The sequence below is a fragment of the Aethalodelphis obliquidens genome, unplaced genomic scaffold, assembly GCF_003676395.1.
Source record: "Aethalodelphis obliquidens isolate GAN/ISIS:26980383/991018 unplaced genomic scaffold, ASM367639v1 scaffold12, whole genome shotgun sequence".
Taxonomy (NCBI): Eukaryota; Metazoa; Chordata; class Mammalia; order Artiodactyla; family Delphinidae; genus Aethalodelphis; species Aethalodelphis obliquidens.
The window spans coordinates 12,215,493-12,235,931 of NW_020837956.1; the positions used below are offsets into that span (position 1 = coordinate 12,215,493).

General features: G+C 42.3%; 1 protein-coding gene across 4 annotated transcripts in view; it reads right to left on the reverse strand.

Moving 5' to 3' along the window:
* TMEM178A (transmembrane protein 178A) overlaps positions 1-20,439 on the reverse strand; it is a 249,482-nt gene that overhangs the window by 210,964 nt on the left and 18,079 nt on the right. For all 4 annotated transcript variants that reach the window (XR_003434083.1, XR_003434085.1, XR_003434084.1 and 1 more), the window contains exon 3: positions 19,645-19,737. The gene's annotated coding sequence lies outside the window, so the exon portion shown is untranslated. The remainder of the gene's footprint in view (positions 1-19,644; positions 19,738-20,439) is intronic.

The window sequence follows — 20,439 nt, forward strand, 5'->3', positions numbered from 1 at the left end:
GTTTTACTTCTTTTTTTCCGATTTGGATTCCTTTTATTTCTTTTTCTTCTCTGATTGCCGTGGCTAAAACTTCCAAAACTATGTTGAATAATAGTGGTGAGAGTGAGCAACCTTGTCTTTTTCCTGATCTTAGAGGAAATGGTGTCAGTTTTTCACCATTGAGAACAATGTTGGCCGGGGGTTTGTCATATATGGCCTTTATTATGTTGATGTAGGTTCCCTCTATGCCTATTTTCTGGAAAGTTTTTATCATAAATGGGTGTTGAATTTTGTCAAAAGCTTTTTCTGCATCTATTGAGAGTATTATCCTTCAAATTGTTAATATGGTGTAACACATTGATTGCTTTTGCGTATATTGAAGAATCCTTGCATTCATGGCATAAACCCCACTTGATCATGGTGTATGATCCTTTAATGTGCTGCTGGATTCTGTTTGCTAGTATTTTGTTGAGGATTTTTGCATCTATGTTCATCAGTGGTATTGACCTGTAATTTTCTTTTTTTGTGTGGCATCTTTGTCTGGTTTTGGTATAAAGGTGATGGTGGCCTCATAGAATGAGTTTGGGAGTGTTCCTCCCTCTGCTATATTTTGGAAGAGTTTGAGAAGGATAGGTGTTAGATCTTCTCTAAATGTTTGATAGAATTTGCCTGTGAAGCCATCTGGTCCTGGGTTTTTGTTTGTTGGAAGATTTTTCATCACAGTTTCAATTACAGTGCTTGTGATTCGTCTGTTTATATTTTCTATTTCTTCCTGGTTCATTCTTGGAAGGTTGTATATTTCTAAGAATTTGTCCATTACTTCCAGGTTGTCCATTTTATTGGCATAGAGTTGCTTGTAGTAATCTCTCATGATCTTTTGTATTTCTGCAGTGTCAGTTGTTACTTCTCCTTTTTCTTTTGTAATTCTACTTATGTGAGTCTTCTCCCTTTTTTTTTGATGAGTCTGGCTAATGGTTTATCAATTTTGTTTATCTTCTCAAAGAACCAGCTTTTAGTTTTATTGATCTTTGCTATTGTTTTCTTTGTTTCTATTTATTTCTGCTCTTATCTTTATGATTTCTTTCCTTCTGCTAACTTTGGGGTTTTTTTGTTCTTCTTTCTCTAATTGCTTTAGGTGTAAGGTTAGGTTGTTTATTTGAGAAGTTTCTTGTTTCTTGAGGTAGGGCTGTATTGCTATAATCTTCCCTCTTAGAACTGCATTTGCTGCATCCCATAGGTTTTGGGTCATCATGTTTTCATTGTCATTTGTTTCTAGGTATTTTTTAATTTCCTCTTTGATTTCTTCAGTGATCTCCTCATTATGTAGTAGTATTGTTTAGCCTCCACGTGTTTGTATTTTTTACAGATTTTTTCCTGTAATTGATACCTAGTCTCATAGCATTGTGGTCGGAGAAGATACTTGATACGATTTCAATTTTCTTAAATTTACCAAGGCTTGATTTGTGACCCAAGATATGATCTACCATGGAGAATGTTCCATGAGCACTTGAGAAGAAAGTGTAATCTGCTGTTTTTGGATGGAACGTCCTATAAATATCAGTTAAGTCCATCTTGTTTAATGTGTCACGTAAAGCTTGTGTTTCCTTATTTATTTTCATGTTGTATGATCTGTCCATTGGTGAAAGTGGAGTGTTAAAGTTCCCTACTATTACTGTGTTACTGTTGATTTCCCCTTTTATGGCTGTTAGCATTTGCCTTATGTACTGAGGTGCTCCTATGTTGGGTGCATAAATATTTACAGTTGTTATATCTTCTTCTTGGATTGATCCCTTGATCATTAAGTAGTGTCCTTCTTTGTCTCTTGTAATAGTCTTTATTTTAAAATCTATTTTGTGTGATATGAGAATTGCTACTCCAGCTTTCTTCTGATTTCCATTTGCATGGAATATCTTTTTCCATCCCCTCACTTTCAGTCTCTATGTGTCTCTAGGTCTGAAGTGGGTCTCTTGTAGACAGCATATGTATGGGTCTTGTTTTTATATCCATTCAGCCAGTCTATGTCTTTTGGTTGGAGCATTTAATCCCTTTATATTTAAGGTAGTTATCGATATGTATGTTCCTATTACCATTTTCCTAATTGTTTTGGGTTTTTTTGGTAGGTCTTTTTCTTCTTTTGTGTTTCCTGCTTAGAGCAGTTCCTTTAGCATTTGTTGTAAAGCTGGTTTGGTGGTGCTGAATTCTCTTAACTTTTGCTTGTCTGTAAAGGTTTTAATTTCTCCATCAAATCTGAATGAGATCCTTGCTGGGTAATCTTGGTTGTAGGTTTTTCCCTTTCATCACTTTAAATATGTCCTGCCGCTCCTTTTTGGCTTGCAGAGTTTCTGCTGAAAGACCAGCTGTTAACCTTATGGGGATTCCCTTGTATGTTGTTTGTTGCTTTTCCCTTGCTGCTTTTAATACTTTTTCTCTGTATTTAATTTTTGATAGTTTGGTTAATATGTGTCTTGGCATGCTTTTCCTTGGATTTATCCTGTATGGGACTCTCTGTGCTTCCAGGACTTGACTATTTCTTTTCTCACGTTAGGGAAGTTTTCAACTATTATGTCTTCAGATATTGTCTCAGACCCTTTTTTTTTTTTTGTCTTCTTCTTCTCGGACCCCTAAAATTCGCATGTTGGTGCATTTAATGTTGTCCCAGAGGTCTCTGAGGCTGTCCTCAATTCTTTTCACTCTTCTTTCTTTATTCTGCTCTGTGGTAGTTATTTCCACTATTTTATCTTCCACACCACTTATCTGTTCTTCTGCCTCAGCTATTCTGCCATTGATTCCTTCTAGAGAATTTTTAATTTCATTTATTGTGTTGTTCATCATTGTTTGTTTGCTCTTTAGTTCTTCTAGGTCCGTGTTAAATGTTTCTTGTATTTTCTCCATTCTATTTCCAAGATTTTGGATCATCTTTACTATCATTACTCTGAATTCCTTTTCAGGTAGACTGCCTCTTTCCTCTTCATTTGTTTGGTCTGGTGTGTTTTTTACCTTGCTCCTTCATCTGCTGTGTATTTCTCTGTCTTCTCATTTTGCTTAAGTTACTGTGTTTGGGGTCTCCTTTTTGCAGGCTGCAGGTTCATAGTTTTTGTTGGTTTTGGTGTCTGCCCCCAGTGGGTGAGGTTGGTTCAGTGGGTTGTGTAGTCTTCCTGGTGGAGGGGACTGGTGCCTGTGTTCTGGTGGGTGGGGCTGGATCTTGTCTTTCTGGTGGTAAGGGCTGCATCTGGCGGTGTGTTTTGGGGTGTCTGTATGATTTTAGGTAGCCTCTCTGCTAATGGGTGGCATTGTGTTCCTGTCTTACTAGTTGTTTGGCATGGGGCGTCCAGCACTGGAGCTTGCTGGCCATTGGGTGGAGCTGGGTCTTAGTGTTTAGACGGAGATCTCTCGTCAATTGACAATACGTGGGGCCAGGAGGTCTCTGGTGGTACAGTGTCCTGAACTCAGCTCTCCCACCTCGGAGGCTCAGGCCTGACACCAGGGCAGAGCACCAAGACCCTGCCAGCCACATGGCCAGGTATGTGGGGATTTTCTTGCCTTTTTGGAAGTCTGAGGTCTTCTGCTAGCGTTCAGTAGGTGTTCTGTAGGAGTTGTTCCACATGTAGCTGTATTTTTGATGTATTTGTGGGGAGGAAGGTGATCTTTATGTCTTACTCCTCCGCCATCTTGCATCCCCCTACAATAGGAGAGTCCACTGACGACGCCAACCTCTGCAAGAGCTAGAGGTGCAGAGGCATTTTTTTCAGAGGGTTCACAGCTTGCTTTTTTTCTTTTCTTTTCCTTTGTGCTTTGTCTAGTTTCACTTGTTCACAGGGTGCTTCATGCAGAGGCCTCACACACCGCACTTTAGATCAGAGTGTCTAAGGAGAAATGGCTGCACTGTCACCTCAGCTCGGCAGGCCGGGCCGTGTTCAGAAGTGCTGCCCCTGACACTGCAACTCAAGATGGCGGTGGAAGGCCATGCGCAGCCTGCCCATTTGTTTATGGCATTCAAGGAGCAAATATCCCTCCCTGCCAGGTGAGGGAATGGGATGGGTAGTGGGGAAAAGAAGGGAATCCAAATTATTCTGATTCACTACACCCTAGAGATACCCAGACAAGGTTGCTATATGTCTTAGTCCATTCAACTTGCTATAACAGAATACCATAGACTGGGTGGATTATAAACAACAGAAATTTATTTCTCACCGTTCTGAAGGTTGGGAAGTCCAAGACAAGGTGCCAGTACATTTCAGGGTCTGGCGAGAGCCCACTTCCTGGTTCACAGATGTTAGTCTTCTCACTGTGTCCTCACTTGGGGTAAGGGGCAAGAGAGCTCTCTGGGGTCTCTTTTATAAGGGCACTAATTCCACCTTCATGACCTAATCAACTCCCAAAGTCTCACCCCCCCAAATACCATCACATTGGGGATTAGGTTCCAACATAAGAATTTTGCGGGGACACAAACACTGAGTCTACTGCAACATACTTGAAGCGTAAAAGAGGTTTACTTTCTTCCTAGGCTCCTCATTACTAAACCAAAGGTCAAAACCAGTAAGTACATTATTTATTGTGTTAAGACTGCATTGTAGTTTAATCTTTGTTCAAAGAGAATGGAACAGACTGATGTTTTAACGTCAGAATGGTAGCAAGAAAATCTGGTGCCAAATATGAGAGTTTATTATAATCAGAAGTGGGATGGGAAGCAAAGAATTAACAGGAACATAAGTAACACATACGCCCCTAAATTTTCAGCTATCTCATGATGAGTATATTTGTTGAAAGCAGTATTTCAGGAGGGCTACACCATATTTCAGGGCTATGTTAAGTAACAGAGTGAAGAGGAAGAGAAAGGAAATAGAATCTTATCAAGAAGGAAATGAGTCAAACAAAAGCAAAAAAAAATCTCTAGAATACTTTTGAAGTAAATCTATTTAGAAACTTCAGAGTCCCTTAAGCCTTTGGGGAGGAGAACCATGAGTCTAGGAAAACCATTAATCTAGGTCCCTTAAACCTCTGGGGAGAAGAACCATAATCTGGTTTATCATTTACAGTTCGGAAACTTGGCCAAGTTCAGGATTGTGTGTGTGTGTGTGTGTGTGTGTGTGTGTGTGTGTGTGTATATATATATATGTAGTATTACTGGAACATCAACTTGTCATTGAAAAAAACAACAAATTTCAATGGAACAAGAAAAAGATAAAGTAAATCAAATACTACAACATACAGAAATCAACTGATTTCTGAATCAAAATGTTTCTAGCTCCAACTGGAGATTATTACCTGTCCCAAGAATATTATTTAGACAATGAAAGTTGAGCCCAAAGATATAACTCACATTATTGGTAGGGGTTTGTGAAGTGGCTTACAGAAATAAAATTAAACAAATATTCTACCTATAGCGAGAGTAAGTTACACATACTGGATTCTGTTTACCAGGCAATTGTTATTGTCCTAATTTACTGCTTGATTCTTAACTCTTCATTTCAAAAACAATAGCGGCTTATCTAACAAAATTCTATTCATTCCCTCATGCTATAATTGTAGAAATTTTTCACTCTTAAATTCCACTAAATTCCATTAATTATCATTAAATTAGTAGATTAAACTTTGTTGAGACCTTCTTTATTGAAATGTTTTTTCATCCAGTTCTGCCACTTGTTAACTCAAAATTCCATTATCCTTATCTCCACCTCCCCTAATTCTAGTAGTATCTATAGACCCCTAACACTAGGCAAGTGCTACCTCAAGCTAACACATCCCGTATAAAATTCATATAAAGGAAGGGACCTCCCGACCCTCTCTCCCTGTCTTACATTATTTCAAAAATACCACTCAAGGCTCAATGGTACACATTTATTAAGGCCACTAGCAATTTTTTTTTATTATTTTTAAAGAGATCATCGAACATTCGAGTTGATTATACTTGAACTGCAGAATCATGGAATTATAGGCAACAGCCCTCTCCTTTTACCTCAGAGGTCAAACGACTTGCATCACACAGGTCAGTAAATACAAGGCTTGCACCAGAACTCAGGTCTCGCTCCCAGGTGAGTAATCCTGAGTGTGTGTACTATAAGATAAACACAAGTAACAGCGTCGGGTTCTTTACTGAAGGGAAAATGAGAGTCAGCACTCTAAAATACCATTCAGCTCCATAGGTTTCCAGGCTATTCCAGTTCTGTTCTAAATGAGTAGGAATTTGTAGAGTTTATAAAGAGAGCCAAGTTTTCAAATAAGGGAATAAGACAACTGCAGCCACATAGGAGGTATGTGAGCTAAAAAAAGAATATGCCTCTCCTTATCTCAGAAACACTTCATATACATTTTCTTAACTTGAGCAAGTCAAGCTAAATTTGATTAAGCACATTTCTGCATATCACACGAGCCTACCACTAGTACAGAAGACAGTGCAAACCAAAAGAAATGCCACATATTTCATGGTGTGATTCAGCTTCTTTCCAAATGACATGTCCTTTGAAAAGGCATAGATTTGAAATCTGCCTTTTGGAAAATGCTTCTTTTCAATTTTCAAATATAATTGTGATGTAATTGACCTAATCTGCATTTCCAAGCGTCTAGAGCTGAGCTTACCACCAAAACTAAGCATGAGATCTCCTTTTATGGACCAAAATAAAGAACAGTGTATTGCATTATTAGATAAGCTTTTGTTCTTTTCTTCAAATATTTGCATTAATTATTCAGGCCTTGTATGGATGGAGCTTTGAAATATTCAAATTCCTTGAAATATTTCATTATTTAAGGTTCATACTTATTAAATCCTGTAGGATGTACTTTTCCTGTGAAAGTGCACATTCAGTTCAGTTATTATTTCTTCAGTAGAGAGTGTATACGGAGCAGAATCTCAGGTGATAGAGGAGATACAAAGATAAGCAAGACAATCTTTGGAGATTTTACCCACAGGGGAAATACAAAGCTATAAAATACTTGTAAACCACAAGTTATAGAGTTTATAAAGAGAAAGAGATACCTTCCAGCCAGGGGCTAAAGGACAAACTTCAGAGAGCATCTGGCATGTCAAATGGGCCCTGAAAGACCGACAGGAATTTCACAAGTAGGAGAGCCATTAAATGACGGGGCTGAGATCTCCATTTGACTCATGCCCTCAGTTTCATCTATGAAACCCCTTTTAGATATGATAACCCATGCAGTCATCTTCCCAGCCGTGATGCTAGCTCCTCTGGTCTAAACCTTGATTTGGTCCCCCACCAGGCAAACACATTCTGACGAGCCCAGGAGCCCCTTTTTGCTGAGGGCTGCTCCTGCATTCCTTCTCCACAGATACTCCCCCATTCAGCAATTCTGGTCACAAGCAGCCCTAAAGAAGCAGTGCAGAGCAGCAATCACAATCTCATCAGAACCCTTAATACATACCCATTCCTTCTCTCCCTTAAATCCTGCTTAGCGAAAGATGCAATCCAAATAGCTACAAATGCGGCCATGTTACCCCACGCCCACTTCCAATGCATCCATGATACCCCAAACAGTAGTCCTTAACTTGGTGTGGAAAGCTTTTCTGTCCAGCTTCATTTATCTCCATTCCCCCTGGCTCACAGTGACTCTTTGTAGACCCCAACACACACACACACACACACACACACACACACACACACACACACTCACTAACTCACTCACAGGCACCATGTTATATTTTGGTTTGCTTATGCTTCCTGTTCTATCTGGAATACAAGCCTCTCTTCCCCCGGTTGTCCAAATAGGTTGTCCTACTCATCCTTTAAGTCTCAGCTCAAATGAATTTTTTTCTGTTGATAGTGTCTTGCTCTTTCTAATAGAAAAATTTAGCCTTTCTGGACTGAACCCACAGTGTGTGTGATCAATACAATATAACAGTCTTGATGTTTTGTCCATACAATAAAGGATTCTTCCTCCTCATTAGGGGTAAGGTGGCAGGGAAGAAAGGTATGAATATTTATAAGTTAAGTCTTTTCTGGAAGGGAGTTTCCAGAATCATAAACTTTGACACAAACTCATCAAAATTCTGCCAGTTTCAACTACCTTGCTTTGTTAGGAAAACATTGAAGTGGTCTAAAAGAGGAATGATAGGGATCACAGCACATGTGTGAACAGTGCAATGGCAAGAAAGAGGAAATTTAAGGCAAGAGGATCAATAGAATGTGTAATTAACTGGCTCTAGAGAAAATAGGAGGAATCAAGGATGGGTATGACTTTGACCCTGAGAAACTAGGAGAAAGATAGTATCTGTGATGGAATCGGGAAGATTCAAAAAGGGAGGAAATGTGATGGAACAGCAAGACATCAAGTGGAACTACAACAGGCAGATGGATAGCTATAGAACTCAGGCAGAAAAAGTCCTGGGGTAAAGATAGGGACTCCATTTTAGAGACTACTGAAGACGTGAGAATGTGTAAGGGTAAAAGAGAGAGTGAAACAAGAGGTCAAAGGCCTTGGGGACATCTACAGTTACAAAACATGGGGAGGAAGTGAAAGCAGTTTAAAAAAAGGAAGAGTCAGGGCTTCCCTGGTGGCGCAGTGGTTAAGAATCCGCCTGCCAATGCAGGGGACATGTGTTCCAGCCCTGGTCCAGGAAGATCCCACATGCCACGGAGCAACTAAGCCCGTGCCACAACTACTGAGCCTGCGTGCCGCAACTACTGAAGCCTGTGCACCTAGAGCCCGAGCTCTGCAACAAGAGAAGCCACTGCAATGAGAGGCCCACGCACCACAACGAGGAGTGGCCCCCACTCGCCGCAACTAGAGAAAGCCTGTGTGCAGCAACGAAGATCCAACAACAAAGACCCAATGCAGCCAAAAATAAAATAAACAAATAAACTTAGAAAAAAAGGAAGAGTCAGAAGAGGTAGTGAACCAGGACAGTGGAGCACTGTATTAGCCAAAGACAGAGAGGGGTAAAAGGAAGAGCGATTAACATTGTTGGATGCTGCAGAGGAGTGAAGAAAAATGAGGACTGAAGGAAAAAGCCATTTAATTTGGTGACTGAGTAATCACAGTGGTGACCTCAGAGAGAGCAGTTTCTCAGAGAAAGGTGGGATGGGAGGAAGCTAGATCCCGAACAGTAGAGAGAGCAAATGGTAGTGGACTTACAGTGCTCTGAGGACCACTCTAATACAAAATGATAGTGATAACAGATGAAATATAAAATGGGAGAGATGTCAGACATGTTTACACTCAAAAACACCTCTGCTGCCCAGAAATGGAATGGAAATAATACAGTAAGTGGCCTAGAGCTGTAGACCTGCAGGATTCAGCCAAAAGCCAACAGAGGCATTCAGGAACTGGACTCATGCAGGGTATTAAGGGCTAAACATCTCCCATGTGAGGCACCTGAAATCAAGGGCCGGACAGGGCTGCCCCCTTGAAAGCAGCTGCCTAGGACTAGGGGCTTGAACAAACTGACATACCTAGGGAGGGTGGAAGTGTAAGGCACAGTGTCACAGCCAGAATTTGCCTCTGGAGAAGGGATTGGATCTACAATGCTATAGGATAAGATCAAGGTCTGGCCTGGGAGTCCCAGGAACTAGATGGAGGAACCACAAAACTACTAAACAGGGAAGGTTGAGTTTGGAGGGACATAGGAAGGAAGGGAGGCAGGAAGGGAGGGAGGGAGGGAGGAAACTAATGCTAAGAAAGCAAGCCAAAAGTAGAAGCAACAACATGGAGAAGAATTCACACCAGACAAAAAATGGAGGGGAAGGTTATAAGACCAAAGAAAAGAAATCAGAGATTTAAATATTGAAAATATTGAAAGAGGTTTGAATACGGTAGTGGACAGCTTCTGTTTTCGCTCTACCCAGCATCTATTTCCCCTTCTTTTGATAATGGCATTCCAATTTTCCTTAGAGAACCAGTCTTACTTTCTGTCTATACGTATATTCTAACACACTGACTGAAATGATTGGTTCAGAGATGAGCATGTGACCAAATCAAAGAATCAAAACCATCCTAGGGCTTCCTTGGTGGCGCAGTGGTTGAGAATCTGCCTGCCAATGCAGGGGACACGGGTTCAAGCCCTGGTCTGGGAGGATCCCACGTGCCGCGGAGCAACTAGGCCCGTGAGCCACAACTACTGAGCCTGCGCATCTGGAGCCTGTGCTCCGCAACAAGAGAGGCCGCCATAGTGAGAGGCCCGCGCACCGCGATGAAGGGTGGCCCCCGCTTGCCACAACTAGAGAAAGCCCTCGCACAGAAACGAAGACCCAACACAGCCAAAAATAAATTAATTAATTAATAAACTCCTACCCCCAACATCTTCTTTAAAAAAAAAAAAAAAAAAAAAAACCATCCTAGAATTTCGGCAGGTAGCAACAGGTAAACACTAAAAAGGAAGTTCTGGCTTTTGCTGAGAGAATATATGATGTAAGCCATCTTGGCACTACAGGGATATACTGACTAGAAAATGGAGACAAGACAGAGGGAAGTACACTAGAGGGACAGAGAAAGCAAGACCAAGATCTAATGATATTATTTGATAACCTGGATCCAGACACATTGGCTTCTTATTAGTTAAGTGAGCCCATAGTTTCCCTTTTTTGGTTAAGTTAATTTGAATTAGGTTTCTGTTATTCTTACCTAAAAGAATCCTGACAAAACACATGAAGAGACGTAGTGGTTTCTATTTCCAGATAACATGATCAGTTACCTAGAAACCCAAGAAAATTAGCTGAAAACCTATTAGAACCAATGATGCAACATCAATAAGCAAAAAAAAAAAGTCAGTATAGGGCTTCCCTGGTGGCGCAGTGGTTGAGAGTCCGCCTGCCGATGCAGGGGACACGGGTTCGTGCCCCGGTCCGGGAGGATCGCACATGCCGCGGAGCAGCTGGGCCCATGAGCCATGGCCGCTGAGCCTGTGCGTCTGGAGCCTGTGCTCCGCAACGGGAGAGGTCACAACAGTGAGAGGCCCGCGTACTGCAAAAAAAAAAAAAAAAAAAAGTCTGTAGACCAATTATTTTAAAAATAGAAAGTGTGATAAGGAGAAAAAAATAGGTTCCATTCACAACAGCGACAAAAACTAGAAAACAGCCGCCAAAACAACTAATAAGATACGTGCCAGAACTACAGGAAAAAGCTATGAAACCTAGATAAAGACCTGAATAGGAGGACTTAATGTTGTCAAGATAACAGCTGTCCCCAAATTATCCATAAATTCAATAGATTTCCAACAGAACAAAAATTGATCAATAGCTCAATGGAAAAAAAGGGAAAGCCCAGAAATGGGCCCATGTTTATAGGAATTTAGTATGTTATAAAGGTAGTATTTCAAAACAATAAGGGAAGGAATGGACTCTTCAATAAGTGATGTTAAAACAATTGGCTATTATTAGGAAAAAAATTAAGTGCCTTTTTTTTTTAACCTCACATTATTAAAATAAACTCTAGATAGATTTGGGTGAAAAAACAAAGATATTATCAAACTATTAAAAGAAAATGTATAGAAGACCATGTTTCTGATCTTGGGGGTAGGAAAGATCTCCTGAAACAATATACAAAATGCAAAAGCCATAAAGAAAAGTATTGAAAAGGTTAAGAAGCTTCACTTTATCAAAACTTTAAATCTGTTCAACAAAAGAAACCATAAATGAGATTAAAATTCTAGTGATAGACTGGGTGAGATCATGGTAACATACATAGCAAAGGACTTACTCTTACAGATCCTTAAAAAAAAGACCAACAAAATAGAAAATGGATAAAAAACATGAACAGGCAATTCAGAAAAGAGGAAACGTGAATGGCAAACATTTGAAAAGATGCTCAGTCTCACCGTTTTAGGGGGAAATGCGAATGAAAGCATGGGGATACCATTTTACACATTTAACTGGCAATAAGTAAGAAGATTGATATCAAGCACTGACAAGCATATTGGAATTGAGGTACTCTCTTAAACCACTGCTGGGAATATAAACTGGGCAAGCCTATTTGGAGAACAAATTGGGCAGTAGCCCTTCCAACTGTAGATGCATCAATCCTTTCACTCTGCAGTCTCACAACCTTGGTATCTACTCTACAGAAATACTTGCATGGGTGCAAGAAGGAAAGTGGTAAGAGGTTGTTCACTGAAGTACTATCCGTAGTAGTGAAAACCTAGAGCAACCTAAATAATCATCAAAAGAGGATCAGTTAGATAAATAGCGATGCATCTGGCTTATGTAAGAGTACGCAGCAGTCAAAAAGAATTAAAACATACTGACACAGAAAAATCTCCAAGAGGCGTGGTTAAAGCATGGCTAAATTAAAAAAAAAAAAGAAAAAAAAGCAAGTTGGGGAACTATCCACACTGTATGATACCATTCAGGTCAAAGCAAAATTCTCTCTCTTTCTAATTCTGTGTGTGTGTGTGTGTGTGTGTGTGTGTGTACACACATATGTATAAAAATATATAATATACAGATAAATAATACATATATTTAAATATCTGAAAAGATGAAACGATACAGTCCAAAGTGAAATCTGTGTTGGCGGAAAGTAGAAACCTGAAATGGAGGTGAGAGGAGGGGTAGAAAGAAAAATTCTTTATTTACCTGTAGTGTGTGATTTTTTTTTTTTTTTTTCAAGATCCCTTGTAGCTCTGTGAATGTAGGCATTCACTCTGTTTAGGAAAAGACCCTCCCCTTTCTAAAGGCCTGCTCCAGATCAGGCATCTGCGCCTCTGCGCTGCATTCCTGGTGAAGCTGTGACTCAGCCCAGCGTGCCACAAGCCAGGCCGGGGTGCAGAGATTCTGTGCTTCAGTCCTGGGTCAACATTCACTCAGACCGACCATGGGCAAATCAGTTTCAGTTCCTTTCTCACCACTAGCTCAATTCCGAAGCAGGTACCTCACAATGTGGTGAGAACAAGGGTGCAAGCAAATCGCCACTCTACAAGCTTCCTACCCCGTTCTCTCAGTGCCTCTGGCCTTGCCAGTGGGGAGGTGGAGATTTCAGGGAAAATGTCTGGGGACTTTGTGCACTGCTCACAGCAAAAGGGCAAGCTGAGAATACCATGGCTGGCAATTCTTTAGTGCAGCCAAGTGTTCCTCGCCCATTTGGTTGACTACATGCAATTTTTCTTGCACTTTTTTGGTAGTTGTAGGGCAGACGAAATAGCCCTTCACCACGAATGAAGCCTTTGGAGAGATGATTTACAGACCACAAAGACAGACTGAACTGGGAAGGGGGACCCAAATGCTGTGAACAATCTCCTTAGGAGAATGCCATAAATAAAAACCCTACTTAACGGTCGGGGGTGTCCTAAAAGGAGAGGAAGTCAGCATGTATGATAAAACAGCTGTGTAAATTACACAGCTTCCAGGGTACCACCAACCACATCATGCTACTTCCTAAACACTGGATTCCTTTCTCCCTCTCCTCCTCTACCCCAAAATAATCTAAAGCCATCTTACAACAATTACTAAACTAGGGGAAAGGCAAACCACTCTGGGAAGGAAAAAATAGCAGCTGCTCTACATATCTTTTTCAGAGTTTGGCTACGATCGTTGAAGTTATCTGTCATTTTCCTTTCTTCGTGGCTGCCTTGACAGCCCTTCAGGATTTCAGCTGGTTCCAAGCACCTCTCAATAAAGATCATTCCAGAGAAGTTTCATATTCCTAAGATTCCTTACATCTCTCTTTCTTTAATTTAGGAAATGAGGCTGAAAAAGATGAAAAACAGCCCAGATTTCACCACTTTCTATGCAAGGTTCTTGCAAAGCAAGCTGTGCCTCCCTTTCCAACAAGGACGGAGAGAGGCAGTTCTGATTGGGAAGTAGGCGGCAAGGCCTTTGGAGCAGCAGTCGGATTAGGTGTCTTTGGAAAAGGCCCCAGCAGGCCCAAAGGCTGTTTGAAAACTTTTTGTAAAGGAGGGGAAGAAAAAACAAAACAGCAGACTTCGGTGCACTCAGCCATTCAAAAAGCCTGTGTCTGCACCATGGACTTCATTCATTCACCAAATGTTTATCTTGCACCTATGCGGTGCCAGGCTCTGTTCTAGATGCTGAGAGTAGAGCAGTGAAGTCAACCAAGTGTCTGATCGCTGTAGGGAGTTTCTGTGTGAGCGGGGATGGGGCTGATCTATGAAGAGAGCTTCAGGAAGCCCTCTCCCCTGTTTCCTCCCAGCTGGGTGCATGCTGGCCCCTCCCTTCTTTGGGTTCCGTAGTCGCTTCCTTCTGCTGCGTCCTTGGTTTATTATTCCTTCACCTTTCCCCTTGATAATCACTTGTCCCTTTGTAAACATCAAAGCAGGACCAGGGAGCTGATGAAAGTGAGGCCTGTGACTCATAGGAGGATGTTTTTCTCTTTCTCATTTATGCGACTCTCTTCTCAGGAGAACCTTTTTGTCATGAAACTAGCTTGCCTCCTCTTTTTGAGAGGTTCCTCATTTCAGCTCTGATTGTCAAAATCTACTCTCAACTTTCCACTGGTGTTACAACTCACCTACCACTCAGCGGGGCCCTCGGAGTACCCTGGCAATCATTTCTTATTTCCCTATGCAGCTTTTTTGGTGGTTGTTGTTTTCATCCTTCATTTAGACTATTTCCCCCAAATCTCCATACTTCTCAGAGCTCCCTACACATAGCCCACCCCAACCTCCCTGCTCACCCAGTAAGCTTCAACAGATGACAGTGCCCATACTTCACAGAGAACATAGAAACCAACAGAAAAGAACTCCCTCCATTTCCAGTCACCTGCTATAGACTGAATGTTTGTGTTCCCCCAAAACTCATATGCTGAAATCTAATCACCAGTGTGATGGTGTCTGGAGGTGGAGTCTTCGGGAGGTGATTAGGTCATGAGGATGGAGCAGTCATAACTGGGATTAGTCTGCTAAAAGAGGTCCCAGAGAGCTCTCCTGCCCTTTTCCCCATGTAAGGACACAGTGAGGACCAAGAAGGGGGCTTTCACCAGTCACTGAACGTGCTGGCACCTTGATCTTGGACTTTTCAACCTCTAGAACGGTAAGAAATAAAATTCTGTTGTTTGTAATCCACCCAGTCCATGGTATTCTGTTACAGCAGCCTGAAAGGACTAAGACACTGACTATGAAGTCATCTGCACCTGCACACACTTTTTCCACCCCTGCACAAAGCAACGGTATCCTGCCATTTAAGGTGAGCCCCTGCACCAGAGCTCAGGACCACCCCATTTAACTTTCTCAGGGAGAGCACCCCATGAGTTATCCCTTCTTCACCTCGCCCTCCATTCCTTCCCCTCTGCCAGATCCTTTCCTCCAGCCTAACACAAAGCCCCTAGCCTTTGCTTCTATGAACTAAAAGCAGATCCAGAAACCAAGGATGAATATAAATAATAAAAAGAACCAGGACAGGGACTTCCCTGGTGGCGCAGTGGTTAAGAATACATCTGCCAATATAGGGGACACGGGTTCGATCCCTGGTCCGGGAAGAGCCCACATGCTGCAGAGCAACTAAGCCCGTGCACCACAACTACTGAGCCTGTGCTCTAGAGCCCGCGAGCCACAACTACTGAGCCCACATGCCACAGTTACTGGAGCCCGCCCCGCAACAACAGAAGTCACCGAAATGACAAGTCTGCGCACCATAGTGAAGAGTAGCCCCTGCTCACCACAACTAGAGAAAGCCACACACATCAATGAAGACCCAACGCAGCCAAAAATTAATTAATTAATTAAAATAAAAGAACCAGGACAGGATCTACATAAAGATACGGTTAACTGACTGTTGGATCTTTTGAAATCATCCTTTACTTCTCTCATCTTTTCTCTCATATTCTACTTTTTGGGATATTTATGAGATCTACCTTCTAACCCTTCCAGTGAAACTTTTATTTTGCTAATCATATTTTCATTCCCAAGACTTCCTCATATTTCTGATCATTCTTTTTATCACATCCTTGCTCTTGTTTTAGGTAGGTAATATCTTCTCAAGTTTCTGAAAGCACTAGAGATTGTTGGGTTTTTGGTTTTTTTTTTGGTACGTGGGCCTCTCACTGCTGTGGTCTCTCCCGTTGCGGAGCACAGGCTCCGGACGCGCAGGCTCACTGGCCCTGGCTCACGGGCCCAGCCGCTCCGCGGCATGTGGGATCTTCCCGGACCGGGGCACGAACCCGTGTCCCCTGCATCGGCAGGCGGACTCTCAACCACTGCGCCACCAGGGAAGCCCTGTTGGGCTTTTAAAAAATAAATTGACTTCTGTTCCCTAAATTATTTCTCTGTCGGCCTTGTGGGATCCTCATCATTACTAGGCATATACTGATGAGCATACACATTACATTGCTACTCCAGGTCACGCTCCTGAACTCCAGATATTTACCTTTAATTGCCTAATGAAAAACTCTACCATGACATCCTAAAGGCACCTCAGACTGAACTCATATTTTCCTCCAAATAAATGCTTTTCCTTTCATCTCACTACATGGCACTACCATCCACCGTTACCTGAATGAGAAACCTAGGAGTAATTCTTGACTGGCCCTATTTTTCCTCACCTATATCCAATACATTAATTCCTGGTGATTCTATCTCTTTAATATCACTCAATGGTATCCTAATGTTTCCTGCTTTGTTGAGCACACATAGGTGGTGTTTACTCCTGGCATCTCTCCATGCCATTTAAGCACTCTGTCTCAGGGAAGGTGGACTGACCCCGGATTTATCTGGGTGCGTTAGGTCTGAGTCACTCTTCATCCTCTTGGCCGCTAGTTACAGGGGACAGACATTCTAATCTTCCAGGTAAAGCATTCTCCAGAGGTGTCACGGGTTGGGTTCACTGGGAAGCAGGTTCTGAGATAGATATTAGTGTGCAGGAGGTAGTGCTTCTGGAATCAATACTTGGGGAAGGAAAGGGAAGGGAAGAAAAAAACAGGAAGGTGAAAAACAGGATAGGATGGGAAGAACAGGAACAGGAAGGGAAGAGAAAGGAGCAAGATTGGGCAAAGGGAGAAGTTTAGCTGAGATTCAGTCTCAATAGAGGCCTCAGCTGACCTTGGGGGAGCTCCAAAGCCCGGATGACCTTCCAGAGTTGTCTCAAATTGGGGGTGGGGGACCAAAGCTTTGTATTGCTCCCTGATCAGTCATTGGATGCTGGCCACCCCAAGGAGACGTAACTGGGCTAGTGGGTTTTTTTAGCCAAGGCCCTCCCTAAAAACAGCTGCTAGCTGAGGGCAGAAGCAGCCCTCCAGGCAGCCAGAGGAATAAGTCCTTTATTTCTGAAGAGGGATCCAGGTGGCCCACCTCAACATTCACCTCAGAGAAGCCTGCCCTCATCTGGGGGTTTACTTAGCATCTCATCTGGCTCTCACACTAAGCTAAGACCTCTATGGTAGTTTTTTTCAGCAATAAATGGCAGGTTTTGGAGTCCATCTGCCTATATATATATTTTTTCAATAAATTTATTTATTTATTTTTGGCTGCGTGGGGTCTTCGTTGCTGCACGTGGGCTTTCTCTAGTTGCGGCGAGCGGGGGCTACGCTTTGTGGCGGTGCACGGGCTTCTCATTACAGTGGCTTCTCTTGTTGCGGAGCACGGGCTCTAGGTGCGCGGGCTTCAACAGTTGTGGAGCGCAGGCTCAGTAGTTGTGGCTCACAGGCTCTAGAGCACAGGCAGTAGCTGTGGTGCACGGACTTAGTTGCTCCGCGGCATGTGGGATCTTCCTGGACCAGGGTTCAAACCCGTGTCGCCTGCATTGGCAGGTAGATTCTTAACCACTGAGCCACCAGGGGAGTCTCTATCTGCCTATCTTTTGTTTTATTGCTTCATTTTCTCAGAGACCTAGGCTGAAACAAGGGATGCTACTTAAACCTCAGTATTCTTCCTGCTACTCGCTGGGATAAGGCCAGTCTCAACGCCTTCCTAGACTACAGCTGTTTGCCATCTGGCCATCCTACCTCGATTGTTACCCCTCTCCAATTCTTTCTCCACACTTTAGCCAAAGGGAAATTCCAAAAGCACAAATCTGATCAGCTCTCCCCTGCTTTCCCTTTGCCTTCAGAGATAAAGTCTAACCTTTTTAATGAGGCTGAGAAGGCCAACAAGATTTAATTTGAGCTCCCTTGTCTGGTTTGATTCTCTTAACACTCCCTCATCCCTCAGCTCTGTATTTGATGCACCAGCAAGAGAAAAGTACTTGCAGTTTCCACCAGTAACCCAAGGGTTTCTTGACTCTGTGCTTTTTAAATATTTCCTCAGATTAAAATGTATTGAACTGCTTCCTTGTCCATCTCTCTCATTTGAATATGAGCATCTTAGGAACAGAGACATTTCCTTGTTCTTACACTAGGCACTCAACAAATATTAAATGAAAGCGTGAATATATCTGGAAAGGATTTATGGCCTGTTACATGTTTATTTATTAGCAAGGGCCACTGCACATGGAAAAATGTTCAACCTCGCTATTAAAAAGGTGCTCTGAAACAAGGAGATACAATTTTTCACTTAGAAATTGGCAGAGCTACTAACAATAATATTTGAGGCTAGCAAGGGGATGGTGAAATGAGCACCCTGATACACTGCGAATATCCGAAAAGCATTCTGGCAATATATGACAAGTCTTAAGATGCTTAAGCCATGTACCCTAATAATTGCACATCTAGAAATCTATGCTGTATAACCAGAAAGAGAAGTAAAATTTATGTGCAAAGGTATTCATCACTGTATGTTTTTCTATTATACTTGCACTCTTAAATTGTCCATCTATTCTAAATTGGGTCTGTTACAATTTAAAGATCAGCAAAACGTTAGTAAAATGCTGACAAGGTTAGAGTTGGGAGCCAGCCTACAGGACAGCCTAATGATTCTTGCCTCCTGGTATTCACACGCTGTGTGGTTCCCTCTCACATTGTTCCAGAAGTAGTGTCATCACTTCTACTGTGCAACTTTCATGATAAGGTTATAAAAGACTCTACAGCATCCAAGTTAGCCTTTCTCTCAGATCACATGCTCTTGGGGAAGGCCAGCTGCCATGTCTCTCTCCATGGGGAGACACATGTGGCAAGACGTTGAGGTCTCTTTTTTTTTTTTGGCTGCACTGTGTAGTTTGTGGGATCTTAGTTCCCTGGCGAGGGATTGAACCCGGGCCCCCTGCAGTGGAGTCCTAACCACTGGACCGCCAGGGAAGTCCCCATTGTGGCCTCTTGATAAAACCACATGAGTAAACTTGGAAGCAGACCCCCCAGCCTAAGTCAAGCCTTCAGGTGACTGCAGCCCCAGCTGCCACTTGACTGCAAGCTTATGAGAGACCCTGAGCCAGAACCACATGGTTAAGCTCCGCCTGGATTCTTGGTCTAGAGAAGCTATGAGATAACAAATGTGTATGGCTTTAAGCTGCTGAATTTTTTTTTTTTTTTTTTTTGTGGTAAGCAGGCCTCTCACTGTTGTGGCCTCTCCTGTTACAGAGCACAGGCTCCGGACGCGCAGGCCCAGCGGCCATGGCTCACAGACCCAGCCGATCTGCGGCATGTGGGATCTTCCCGGACGGGGGCACGAACCCGTGTCCCCTGCATCTGCAGGCGGACTCTTAACCACTGCGCCACCAGGGAAGCCCTAAGCTGCTGAATTTTGAGTAGGATGATCAACTGTCCAGGTTTCACCAGGACTGAGGGGTTTCCTGGGATATGGGACTTTCAGGGCTAAAACCAGGGAGGTCCGGGCAAACTGGGACAGTTGGTTACACTAGTATTTTTAAATACAACTTTATTCAGATATAATTCACATACCATAAGTCGCCTGTTGAAAGTTCAATGGTTTTAGTATATTTGGAGTTGTACAACCATCACCGTAATCCAATGTTAGAACCTTATAAAGAAATCCTGAAAAAAAAAAGAAAAAAAAAGAAATCCTGTACTCTTTAGCTATTATCTCCCAGTCTCCCAACTCCCCCCAGACCTAGGCAAACCACTAATCTACTTTCTGCTTGTAGACATCCTAGTTTTGAATAATTTATTATACAGCAGTAGATAATTACTATAGGGTTATGGATAATGGGATAAGCGATGCTTGCTTTTGCATTAGTCCCTTACCTTACACTTTACTGAATTTTGCAAATTTTTTACAATAAGCATATTTTCACTTAATATAAGAGAAAAAGTAGTAGTATTCTGATTTACTGAAAATATGACGTATGATTTCATGGAACTGCTGTTTGGGCCCACCCAGTATCCTTCTACTCCCTGTTCTTCTAGTAACAACACTACCCCTCTTCCTTAAAGAAGAGCCTTTCTCCAATTCCAGGTTGTTCTGATTTGGTTGCCAAAGGACAAGGTGGATACTTGACTCAGGCCAGAATAATCAGATTTTCTCTCCCAATAATTTGAATCTTGAGTAGAGGCAACAAGGGGAAAGAAGGTATTTAAAACTAGTCATCAGGAGGCAGAATCCTAGAGAATTTGTTGGGGAACTTCTGTTTCTGAAATCTCTGTAACCTTTCTGGTTTCTCTTCTTTCCTCTTGGGTATTTAGTAATTCCTTTGATTCTGTAAGTTACTCCTGTATGACTCTGTAAGACTCTTTTTT